We start from the raw sequence: 10,762 nt of genomic DNA, 5'->3' as shown, positions 1-10,762 counted from the left end.
TTTCACAAGGTTTTACTTTTTTTTTTTTTTTTTCATCATTTAATGGAAAACAACTTTTTGAATAAAAGTTTTTTCATAGGGCTGGTATTTATGCCATCCATTCTGTAGCAAAGATGAATATTAACTCGAAAAACAGAACAGTTGAAAGTGAGTGTGGTCACGAATGTGGATCAGTGATGAGTCAGTTTTAGGGTGAGGCTGGATTAAATAGGCAATTCTTACACTTGGTCTTGAGAGCAACTTTGAACTCAGTGGCTTTAAATACATACTCTGTGTTTAGTGAAGCTCTCACCTTATATCCTTGAACCTTCAAGTGAAGGAATCTTCAGTTAGTTATGGGCTCTAATACTTGAGTCTCTTGGCAAAGACTTTTCTGAACGCCTCATGGATAGTACTGAGCATAGGGATCACACTGTGTGATTGACTTGAAAATACACATTTGTATTTTAATTTTTTCTTCATTTAGAAATAGTAGTAGTATTTTATTTTTTTTTTTAAAGATTATTTACTTATTTATTTGACAGAGAGAGATCACAAGTAGGCAGAGAGGCAGGCAGAGAGAGAGAGGGAAGCAGGCTCCCTGCTGAGCAGAGAGCCCAATGCGGGACTCGATCCCAGGACTCTGAGATCATGACCCGAGCCGAAGGCAGCGGCTTAACCCACTGAGCCACCCAGGCGCCCAGTAGTAGTATTTTAAAAAGATTTTATTTTTTGAGAGAGAGAGCACAAGTGGGGGGAGGGACAGTGGGAGAAGCAGGCTCCCCACTGAGCAGGGAACCTGAGAGTGGGCTCCATCCCAGGACACCCATTCATGACCTGAGCCAAAGGCAGAGGCTTAACCAACTGAGCCACCCAGGCGCCCCATAAGTTTTCTTTATTGTCTTCCTTTCTATTTCTCTACTCTCTTTTGCTAATTCCTCCTAATTGTCATGCACTATCCCCTGCCCCCACCTTGTCCCTTTCTTGTCCCTTCAGGGGAAATAGAGCCAGTTCTTTGGGCTCTTCCTCCCAGGCTTGGTCTAAAAAGTTGCCACCCTCTGCTAATTAGAACTAGGTGAATTGGCTGTAATAAGAATAGGAGTACTGGGGGCCCCTGGGTGGCTCAGTGGGTTAAGCCTCTGCCTTTGGCTCAGGTCATGATCTCAGGATCCTGGGATTGAGCCCTGCATCGGGCTCTCTTCTCAGCAGGGGGTCTACTTCCCCCTCCCCCATCTCTCTGCCTGCCTCTCTGCCTACTTGTGATCTCTCTCTGTGTCAAATAAATAAAATCTTAAAAAAAAAATAGGAATACCTATCAACAAGAGGGCATACTGATCACATATTATTGTACAGAAGAATTATGAAGTCCTCTGGACAGGCAGGGAATGTCCTTGCTTTCCCTTGTGCCCACCAGGCAGGTGTTTAGTTTCTGCTTCATGTGCGGATTGATTGGGGTTACTCAACCATATTTTGAAAGGATCTTCATCAGTTGTGACTGAAAGCTAGATCTCATTTGTAGTCCTGTGCATATGTAATGCTGACAAATCATTTAACTTCTCTGAATTTCTTTCTCCTTATCTCTAACACAGTTCTCAGCATCGTATTTTTTCTGTTTAGCACACAGGATTATCAAGAAGAGCAGATAAAACAGCAGTATTAATCTCTGTACCCATCATGGCGCTCATACTCATGACCCCAAGCCGTGTGATCTGAGCAGCCAGGCACCCCGGGCAAAATAGTATTACAAAAGTGCTTTTTTTTTTTTTAATTTTAAAGATTTTTATTTATTTATCAGAGAGAGATGGGGAGAGAGCGAGCACAGGCAGACAGAATGGCAGGCAGAGGCAGAGGGAGAAGCAGGCTCCCCGCTGAGCAAGGACCCCGATGTGGGACTCGATCCCAGGACGCTGGGATCATGACCTGAGCCGAAGGCAGCTGCTTAACCAACTGAGCCACCCAGGCGTCCCCAAAAGTGCTTTTTAAATATGAAAGCTTTATACAAAATGTTGAATTTAAAAGAGTTGAATCTTTTTCAGTTAAGATACTTGCAGACTGAAGTGTACATGCTGAATTAAACGTGTATTAAGTTTTTACAGGAATGTCCTTCCTCATCCACTTCTGAAGAGGGAAACAGAAACATGTATTATACTGAAGGAAAATATTTTTGGTGAATCACAGACATTTGATTTCATGTTTCTGAAGCAAAACAGAATAGTCTAAAATATGTGAGCACATGTTTTACACTGGCCTCATTCAGGGTCAGTTGTGAGCGCCATCGGACTGAAGGAAGCCGAGCTGTGGAAGATGCAGGGAAGGTGAGCTCTGCCAGGAGAGGCTGAGGGGAAATCCTGTCTTCTCTCTGCACTGTGTTCAGTGGTGCCAGAGCTGGGCTTCCCTAGAAAGCCTGGTGAGACTTTGGTTTCAAAACAGGAGCAGTATCCTTAGCAGAAGTACACTAGAGAACAGGACTGTGTCAAAATTAAAGCTTTTGTAGGACAACAGGCACCCTAAGTAGAAAGCTTCAGCCTGGGAGAAATGGTTAGCAATATTTATATAATGAAAAGGATTAGCATCCAGAAGACTTGAAGAAGTACCTCCTACAAATCAAGGAGCAAATGACAGACACACATTAGTAGAGCAGTTCTCAAACTTTTTGGTCACAAGACCCCTTCACTCTCTCAAAAACTGAGAACTCCAGACAGTATTTGTGGGTGGGGCTTCTATTTATTGATATTTACTCTTAGAAATCAAAATGGATTTAGGAGTATTTATTAAAAAAGAATACATGTTAAGTAACAAATATAAAAAATAACTTTTGAAATGGAAGTTTAATGAGAAGAGAGGTATTGTTTCACATTTTTAAAAATATTTATTAGAGAACACAAGTTGGGGGAGAGGGAGAGGGAGAAGCTGGCTTCCCGATGTGGGGCTCAATCCCAGGACCCTGGGGCCATCACCTGAGTAAAAGCCAACCAACTGAGCCACCTAGACAGCCCCACTGTTTCACGTTTTTGAAGACTTCTTTGTCTAGCTTGAAATTAAGGACTCATACCGGCTTCTGCAATCAGTCTGTTGTTCCGTGTTTGGTTAAAGTATATGAAGAAAATGGAGCTTCATCTGGGTAGGATACTGGAAAAGGAAGGACTTTGTGGGTCCTTCTGGGTCTCCCAGACCACAATCAGATTAACTACATTAGAAAAATGGGTAAAACATCTCAGAAAACGCTGGAAGAGTTAAACAATGAAAAGATGATCGTTGTTACAGATAACCAGGGAAATACGGCTAAATAATTGTTCTGTGCTTTCAGATTGGCAGAAGGCAAAAAGTCTCACAAGGTCAAGAAGGAATGTTGGTGAGGATGAAGAAATGAGGACACGCTCATTTCTTTTGGAGTAAAATCAATTGAATTTGATGCTGTGTGTGAAAGTTGAAGATAAATAGTATAGCCTCTGACCTCAGGCTCTGTAACCTGAGGCACAGGACTAGAGTCTTGCTCCCCAGTGCCCGCACCGCCGCAGCCTGGCCTTCCCCTGGGAGTTCGCTCCTGAAGGCGGTGCTCAGGTCCCACCCTGGACTTGCCCAGTGAGAGTCTGCAGTTAAGATTTCTCAGGTGATTCATCTGCTCCTTAGAGCCTGAGAATCGGGACTGTCCAGAACCCCTGTACTTGTGTGCCAGCCTTATTACACGGATGCTCGTAGCTGAATTGTTTGTATCTAGGAAAAGTGGGAAACAGCCTAAATGCATGAACAAGAAAATGGAGCAATTATGGCCCATTTTAAGATGGCAGACAACGGAGCAGTTAAAACGGGTGAACTTGATCTGTAGTATCAGTGGATAGCTGTTGTGGGGAAAAAAAACAAACGATGAAAACAAGCTGTCAGAAGATGAAAGATGCCGCTTATGAGTTTTAAAAAGTACCGTTGTTAGTGGTGAATTGAAAGCAGGGTAGCCTCACTGGGAAACATTGTTCTGAAAAGTAATAAAGTAATGGCCTCCAGAAAGGGAGGGAGCGCAGCGGCAGCGGGGTGTGCCGGCAGGATGGCCTCGTCGGAGTCCACTTGATTTTAAGGCCGGAAGGAAAAGGTTGGCATCTGTTTGTTCATTCTGGATGCTGGGTAGGGAGGGTTTGTTACTGGTTTTCATGAAGTAAACATCCAGGGAAATACGGATTAATGATTCCCTTCTTGCCAGCAAGATACACCCTTACAAAAGGGAATTTAAAGGGTTTAGGATGAACATCTGATCCCTGATGTGTTCTGTAAGGACATGGTCGCAGAGGCCATCACTAGTGTCTCCGTCAACTCTGATCTCTAGTTGGGCACAAAGCCACTTAGAACGTGATTACCTTCCAGGCTGCATGGCAGTCCGGTGTCACTTCTAGCCAGTGACTTGAGCGACTTTTGGGAAATGTCCTTCAAGATGTAGACTGTCCTTATCCCTTTCTCTGGCCACTTAAGCGAAGAGGTGGTGGCTGGAACTCTGGCCCCGCTCTGGGACCCCACGTCCTCCCAGGGCTGAGCAGCAGGAGCACAGCATCTTCTGTTCTTGACACATTGGAGAAGACCCTGCAGGCCCTAGACTGGCTCCCTCTGCATCCCAGAGAACTCAGACTCCCGCATCACCAAAGCCTTCGTTCTGTGCTCAGGGTCCCAGGTGGCTCAAGCCCTGACTGATGCAGGGTGTGCACTCGAAGGAGAGATGTGGCTTCAGCAGTGCCAAGGACTTGGGCTCTGAACTCAGAGATCTCTGATGAAATTCCAGCACCAGCATTAACTAGACAAACTTGGGCAGGTCATCCAAACTCTTCAAGCCTTTTCTTTTTCCTTAATCTGTAAAATAGGGGTGGCTGGGGGTTCAATCAGTTAATGTCTGCCTTCGGCTCAGGTCATGATCCCGGGGTTTGGGGATCGAGCCCCACATGGTTCTCCCTGCTCAAGGGGGAGTCTGCTTCTCCCTCTCCCTCTGTCGCTTCTCCTGCTTGTGCTCCCTCTCTCTCAAATAAATAAAAATCTTTACCAAAAAAAAAAAAAAAAAAATCTGTAAAAGATGTGAGACCAACCTTGCAGAACTGTGAAGGTTAAAGTCTTCAAGGGTGAGCACAGTGCCTGCACAGGGTAAGCATTCAATAACTCAGATTTCACTTACTTTGAATCATCTCTTCTGCTAGAAATTTTCCTGCTTCAGCTATTTACTTTGATTTCTGGAATAATCCGAAGAGTGAAGTGATGACATGGAGGGAAATCCAGGAGTATATTGATCCTAGAGTGTATTAAAAACGTACTATTGTATATGTAAAGATTCCTGCCGAACTGCAGCAAAATCTGTATAGGCTGAAGCTGGAAATATGCTATTTCAGTGTGGTGGTGTGACGCCAATGGAAACGGTGTCACAGATCAGTGATCTTAATTATGTTAGAAGGCTTGGCGCATTTGTACACGTAATTGCCATTGAAGCCACTCAGGGCCCCAACATCATTAATATACTTTCAGATATAATGTGCCTTCTGAAAATAGAAAAGGCTCACATTATCCTTTGCATTATGGATCCTTCAAATGTCACTCTTAGAGAAAGCTGCTAACTATTTCTAAAAATGAAAAGATCATAGTATCTCTTAGCATTTGGATAACGTGGTATACAGTTTGTACAATCTCTTCAGGTACTTTTATTCAAATTTAATAACTCCTGCTCTTGTGAGTCCAAAGGTAACAGTGGCCTCAGCATGTTATGAAGCAGAATTTCCAACAGAACTCACTCTCAAAAATGTCTTGTTTTGGGGCACCTGGGTGGCTCAGTGGGTTAAAGCCTCTGCCTTCGGCTCAGGTCATGATCTCAGGGTCCTGGGATCGAGCCCCGCATCGGGCTCTCTGCTCTTCGAGGAGCCTGCTTCCTCCTCTCTCTCTGCCTGCCTTTCTGCCTACTTGTGATCTCTGTCTGTCAAATGAATAAATAAAATCTTAAAAAAAAAAAAAGTCTTGTTTTCAGAGCACCTCTGTTGGCACTAATTTTATTGTTCTTGATTCCCAAAACGACACTTTTGTTCTAACCTGCCAGCTCACCAGGCAGGAAGTACTTTTTGAATGGCTTACAAGTCGTGCTCTTGCTGGTGAGACCTCCAGGGACAAGTTTTATTTCTGTTCTGGAGTTGAATCTGCATTTTTTTCCAGAAAGGAGCAATAGTTTTCCAGAAAGTGTTTGAAACTAGGGTGTTTTAGCCATAGGATGAGGAAAGGCTGTTTGAAAAACATTCCCAGAATGCTAAAAGGAAGGCAGACGTCACCTGAGATCCCACATGTATCCACATTTTAATGAATACTCCTAAGACTATTTCCAGGCAGATAAAGATTCGTAAGAACTGAACTTATCCTCTCGATACTGTTTCATAACTTCCTTCCCACTTACGCACGTGCCCTATGTCAACTGTTATGTATTATGTCAAAGACTGCATGATAAAGGATTATATATGGTTGATAGAACTGATCATTTAGGTCTTAAAATTGTTCACCACGACACTGGGACCGTTATATTTAGATTTACCTTTATGCTGCTTGTATTTTTCGCCCTTCAGATAAGCTCCTGGAAGGGGAAATGTTGAGTCTAAGGGATTACCCGCTTAAAACGTTGACCCGCATTCCTGGGCGGCCTTCCCCCAAAAGCCTATCTGCTTGTTCTCTTCACGGTGCGTCAGAGGATAACCTGGCCAGGCCAAACCACAGAACCGTCCACAACACATCTTAAAACAGAAACTGAAGTGAAAGAGTTGAACGTTTTGAGTGAAGTCATTTTCCTCTGTGACAGCCACCATTGGCCTGTGGCTGAGAGTCCGGCGGGTGGCACGTTCTCACAGCAGCGGGTGACACGGCTGCACCGAGGCTCACAGACACTGCTCTCACCCCCAAGACCACCCAGGTATTTGGCATTTAATGTAATTCCAGAGTTCTCACACAGATGAGGAGAGATCTTAATCATTTCTGGTTTTGATCTGCTTATTTTTGGTCTGTCTTGGGACCTTCCTGGAACAAAAAGCAAGGTGGCATCAGCCAGTGTGGACAATCTCTCTCGAGGTCTCCGTGGTTCTGCTTTGAGCAGTCCATTAAGTGGAGCATCTCACTTCTCAGGAAGCTTCCCTGCCAAAGAGGCCGGCGACGCCCCTGGTTCTCCTAGAGAGGGGCGGGTGATCACACAGTACTTCACGCATCGGCTTTCTCCTCAGACATGAATCATGTTTTGGAAAGGTAGCATGGAGGAAGATGGCAGATTGCTGCAAGGAGTTTTGAGGAGAAATCCCCTCAGCCTGAGAGAAGGTTGTGCAGCTGGACAGACACATCCTCGGTGCTCTCCCTTCCACTCTCTGGAGGTTCCTTGACCTCAGGCCCCTTGGTTTCCAGTGTTCGACCCCCTCAGGGAACTGGACATGGGCCTGGGATCCAGTGTCCACTCCCTAACCCCGGTACCTCCCTCATGGGTCCCGCCTCGCCCTGCTGTTGGGGGCTGTCCGGGGGCCCTGCCCTCTTTGTGTCCTGGGTAACAGTGAGGAGATCCTCAGAGATGGTGACAATTTGAGAATCAAGCAGGGAGCAAGCATCCTTTTGAGGCACCTCAAAACCAAAAGATGGGGATAGCTATTTCCTTCACTGAGGACCAGATTGGAGAGGGGATAGGTATGCAAGTTAGGGTCATGTGGGTTCAGATCTCAGTTCCAGACTTTATAAGGTTTGTTAACCATGTGGCATCATATCAAGTTTTGAGCCTGTTAACTTCAGAGTAAAATAGAAATGAGGGCTGCTATGTCCTAGCTTAGTGGTTAAAATCACAACATTTCATCTACGAATGGTGTAGCAGAATGCGCGGTACGCAGGTGCCCATGAACCCTGCTTTCTGATCCTGTCCCTGTCCCCCGGAGGGCCCTGAGGATCATGGATCTTCTTGCCAATCGATCTGCTCCCAGAGCTCCCTGAACAGGGTGTTTTCTTCCCTAGATCTCCATATATTGACGTTTTATGGGGAGGCAGAACCATGATCTTGATTTCATGAGTTCCCGTGTCCTGGGGCCACTGCCAGGGCCAGTAACCACTACCTTTAGTCCTGGGACTCCAAGTTCACTTCCTCAGTGGCCCCCCAAAGGAGATGAACATGAAAGAAACACATCAAAAATGGGGGCCCTCTTCTCCCAATGGAGACCACGAAGCTCTTTCACTCTGGAAATGTCACCAATTCCCTGGGATCCTCAGCTGAAAACAGGCATATGTGAAAGCCACAAATTGTCTATTTCACGGCAATGCCTGCAGCAAGGCTGCCGTGTGTCATCCTGTAATTTACTGAAATGTTCTGTATCGGGTGGAGGACCGTGTGCTTCCAAGACCCTGGGCTCTGCAAGGAAACAGGCAGTTTTGAATCCCTGCACTGCCTCTCACAGGCTACATGACCTTGAGCACATTAACCTCACTGTGCTCCAGCTCCATCTGTAAAAGGAGGGTGAGAGTGTCGTATTAGTTTCCTCTTCTGCTGTAATACATCAGCACAAACTTGATGACTGGAATAAAACACATTTATTACCTTAAGATTCTCGAAGCCAGAGTCTGTAGTGAGTCTCCTTGGGTTGGAGTCAAGGCATCAGTCCCCAAGAATGGCCCCTTCTTGAGTCTCCAGGGAAACATCTGGGTGTTTGCCTTTTCCAGCTTCTAGAGGCTGCCCACATTCTTGGCTTGTGGCCCCTACCAATTTCAGAGTCAGCAATGGCCACTTGACTCCTCTCCTCTGACTCTGATCTTCTTCCCTTTATAAAAACCCTTGTAATTACAGGCCCACCTCCCAGGATGATTGCCCATCTCCAGATCTTCCCTCACCTCTGCCAAGTCCCTTTTCCCATATGAGGAAACGTCAGCATGGGTTCAGGCATAAGGAGGTAGATGTCTGGGTGCGGGCGGGTGGGCGGGGACACGACATGTTGCCTGCCACAGGCCCCGAGCTCAGTGCTGCAGCAGAGATCCAAACGGTCATGTCCACGAGGCAGGAAGCACTAGGCACTCAGCCTGAACACAAAATCATCCAGGGAGATGGCTCTGCCCTCCAGCCCCACAGCGCAGACCCTCTCTGGCTCTCCATTTGCACTTGATGAGAAGTGGAGCCATCGAAGCCCCCTGAACAGCCAGGCCAGGTGGAGATTTGCACTAGGCTGGATTTCTCTCCTGCCTCGGGATTGAATGCATTTCCTCCATCAGTACCGCCATGGCCCTTCTAAAGTGAAATCACGTGCAGCTTGGAGTTTTTGGAAGCAAAAGATTGCATTTTTTTTTTAATTTGAAATTTACCAGCTTCCTAATATTTTTCTCAAATCCTCCTGTTCTTTGTAGGAGATAGACTCAACGCAGCATTATACGCAACAATCTCAGGGGACAGGGTGGAGACAGGGGCGCGCGCGCGCGCGCGCGCGCGCGTGCGTGCGTGCGTGTGTGTGTGTGTGTCTGTGATTCACTGTTCTCCCAATCCTGCTGAGCGTAACTGTCCAGCCTCTCTCCGCTCCTATTCTCGTGCTAGAGGAGAGTGAATGGTTATTTGATTGGTGGGTTTGGCAGAGGAAGTGGGTGTGGGTGGCTTGACCCTTTGTGCCTCTTCCTCTTTGGGTTGTCTGGTGTCCCTGTGGAGTGGGAATGTTCTGGTCTGATCCAGGTCCACAGTGAGGGCAGCCAAGCAGCATGGGCTCTGCTCCCACGGGGTAGCCGGCAGGGAGGGCGTGTGGGGTGATGGCAAGGCCCGTGGCTGTGAGTGCGGCTGTGAGTTGGGTGGTCTCGGGCTCCCTCTGGGCGTGATAGGAAACCATTGTAGCCACACACCTTCCACTGATGGATAATAAAGCTGATTTTTTGATGTTCATTTGCTTTGGTCCATTTTCTCTCAGTTGGGAAAAAGAATACTATATCGTGGGTTCCCCCTTAGGCTCAGAAGTGCAAGGATGCCTTTTGCACTTAGAATTCAGCACACCGTTGACTTTTGGGGACCTGGGGCAGGAGAACAAATGGGGACCCACATACCAGATGTCAAGATATTTTAAAGCTATAAATCAAGCTAACAAACTGTTAAGTTAAATAAGCTTTAACCTCCTACCCTGCTAATTATAACTTTATAATGACCCCAAACGTCAGGTCAGATTTTGAGCCCTCGGATTCCTTGCATTCCCTACCAGTGGTGGCATGGAGACACCGACCCCTGACTTCTCATGCCCCTGTCTTCCCAGCCTCAGCTCTGTCCAGCTTTGTGTAGACAGCCCAGGACCCCTTTGCAAGTTCCTTCTAAAGGGTAGGGGGGATGGATGGTGGGGGAGGGATGGTGGGGGGGGGGGTGCTGCCCCTAACGTTGCTTTGGAGCCATGGTGTTTAAATGACTCCTTTTCCATGAAGCTTCCCCAGTATCTCCTCAGTCAAAGTTTTTCTTCCTCTGAATTCCTCGACCATCTGACACTTACATTCCTCCTCCAGAGCCAAACAGTGGACTTTCGGAAGGGTACCCTCCATTCACCACCGCCGGGAAGCTGCCTCCTGAAGTCACCCTGCCCAAGGCAAGCAGAAATACTCAGGGAGGGCTGTCGTCTGTTCCGATCCTCTAGTCCATTTCCGAATGGAAACTTCAGCCTGTTAGACCCAGGTCTTATTTTCTTTAAAATTTAATTAACATTTAGTTTAATTCTTTGTCCTCGTCCGTATTAGCACAGCCTCGCGTCCTGAGAGGAGGAAGTAATGACCTCTCTCCATTATCACCCTTTGAAGGGGGCTCATAATAGCATTATAC

The sequence above is a fragment of the Mustela nivalis genome (assembly GCF_964662115.1).
Source record: "Mustela nivalis genome assembly, chromosome: 3".
In the NCBI taxonomy this organism is placed as follows: domain Eukaryota; kingdom Metazoa; phylum Chordata; class Mammalia; order Carnivora; family Mustelidae; genus Mustela; species Mustela nivalis.
Note: the sequence above shows the minus strand (reverse complement) of the source record.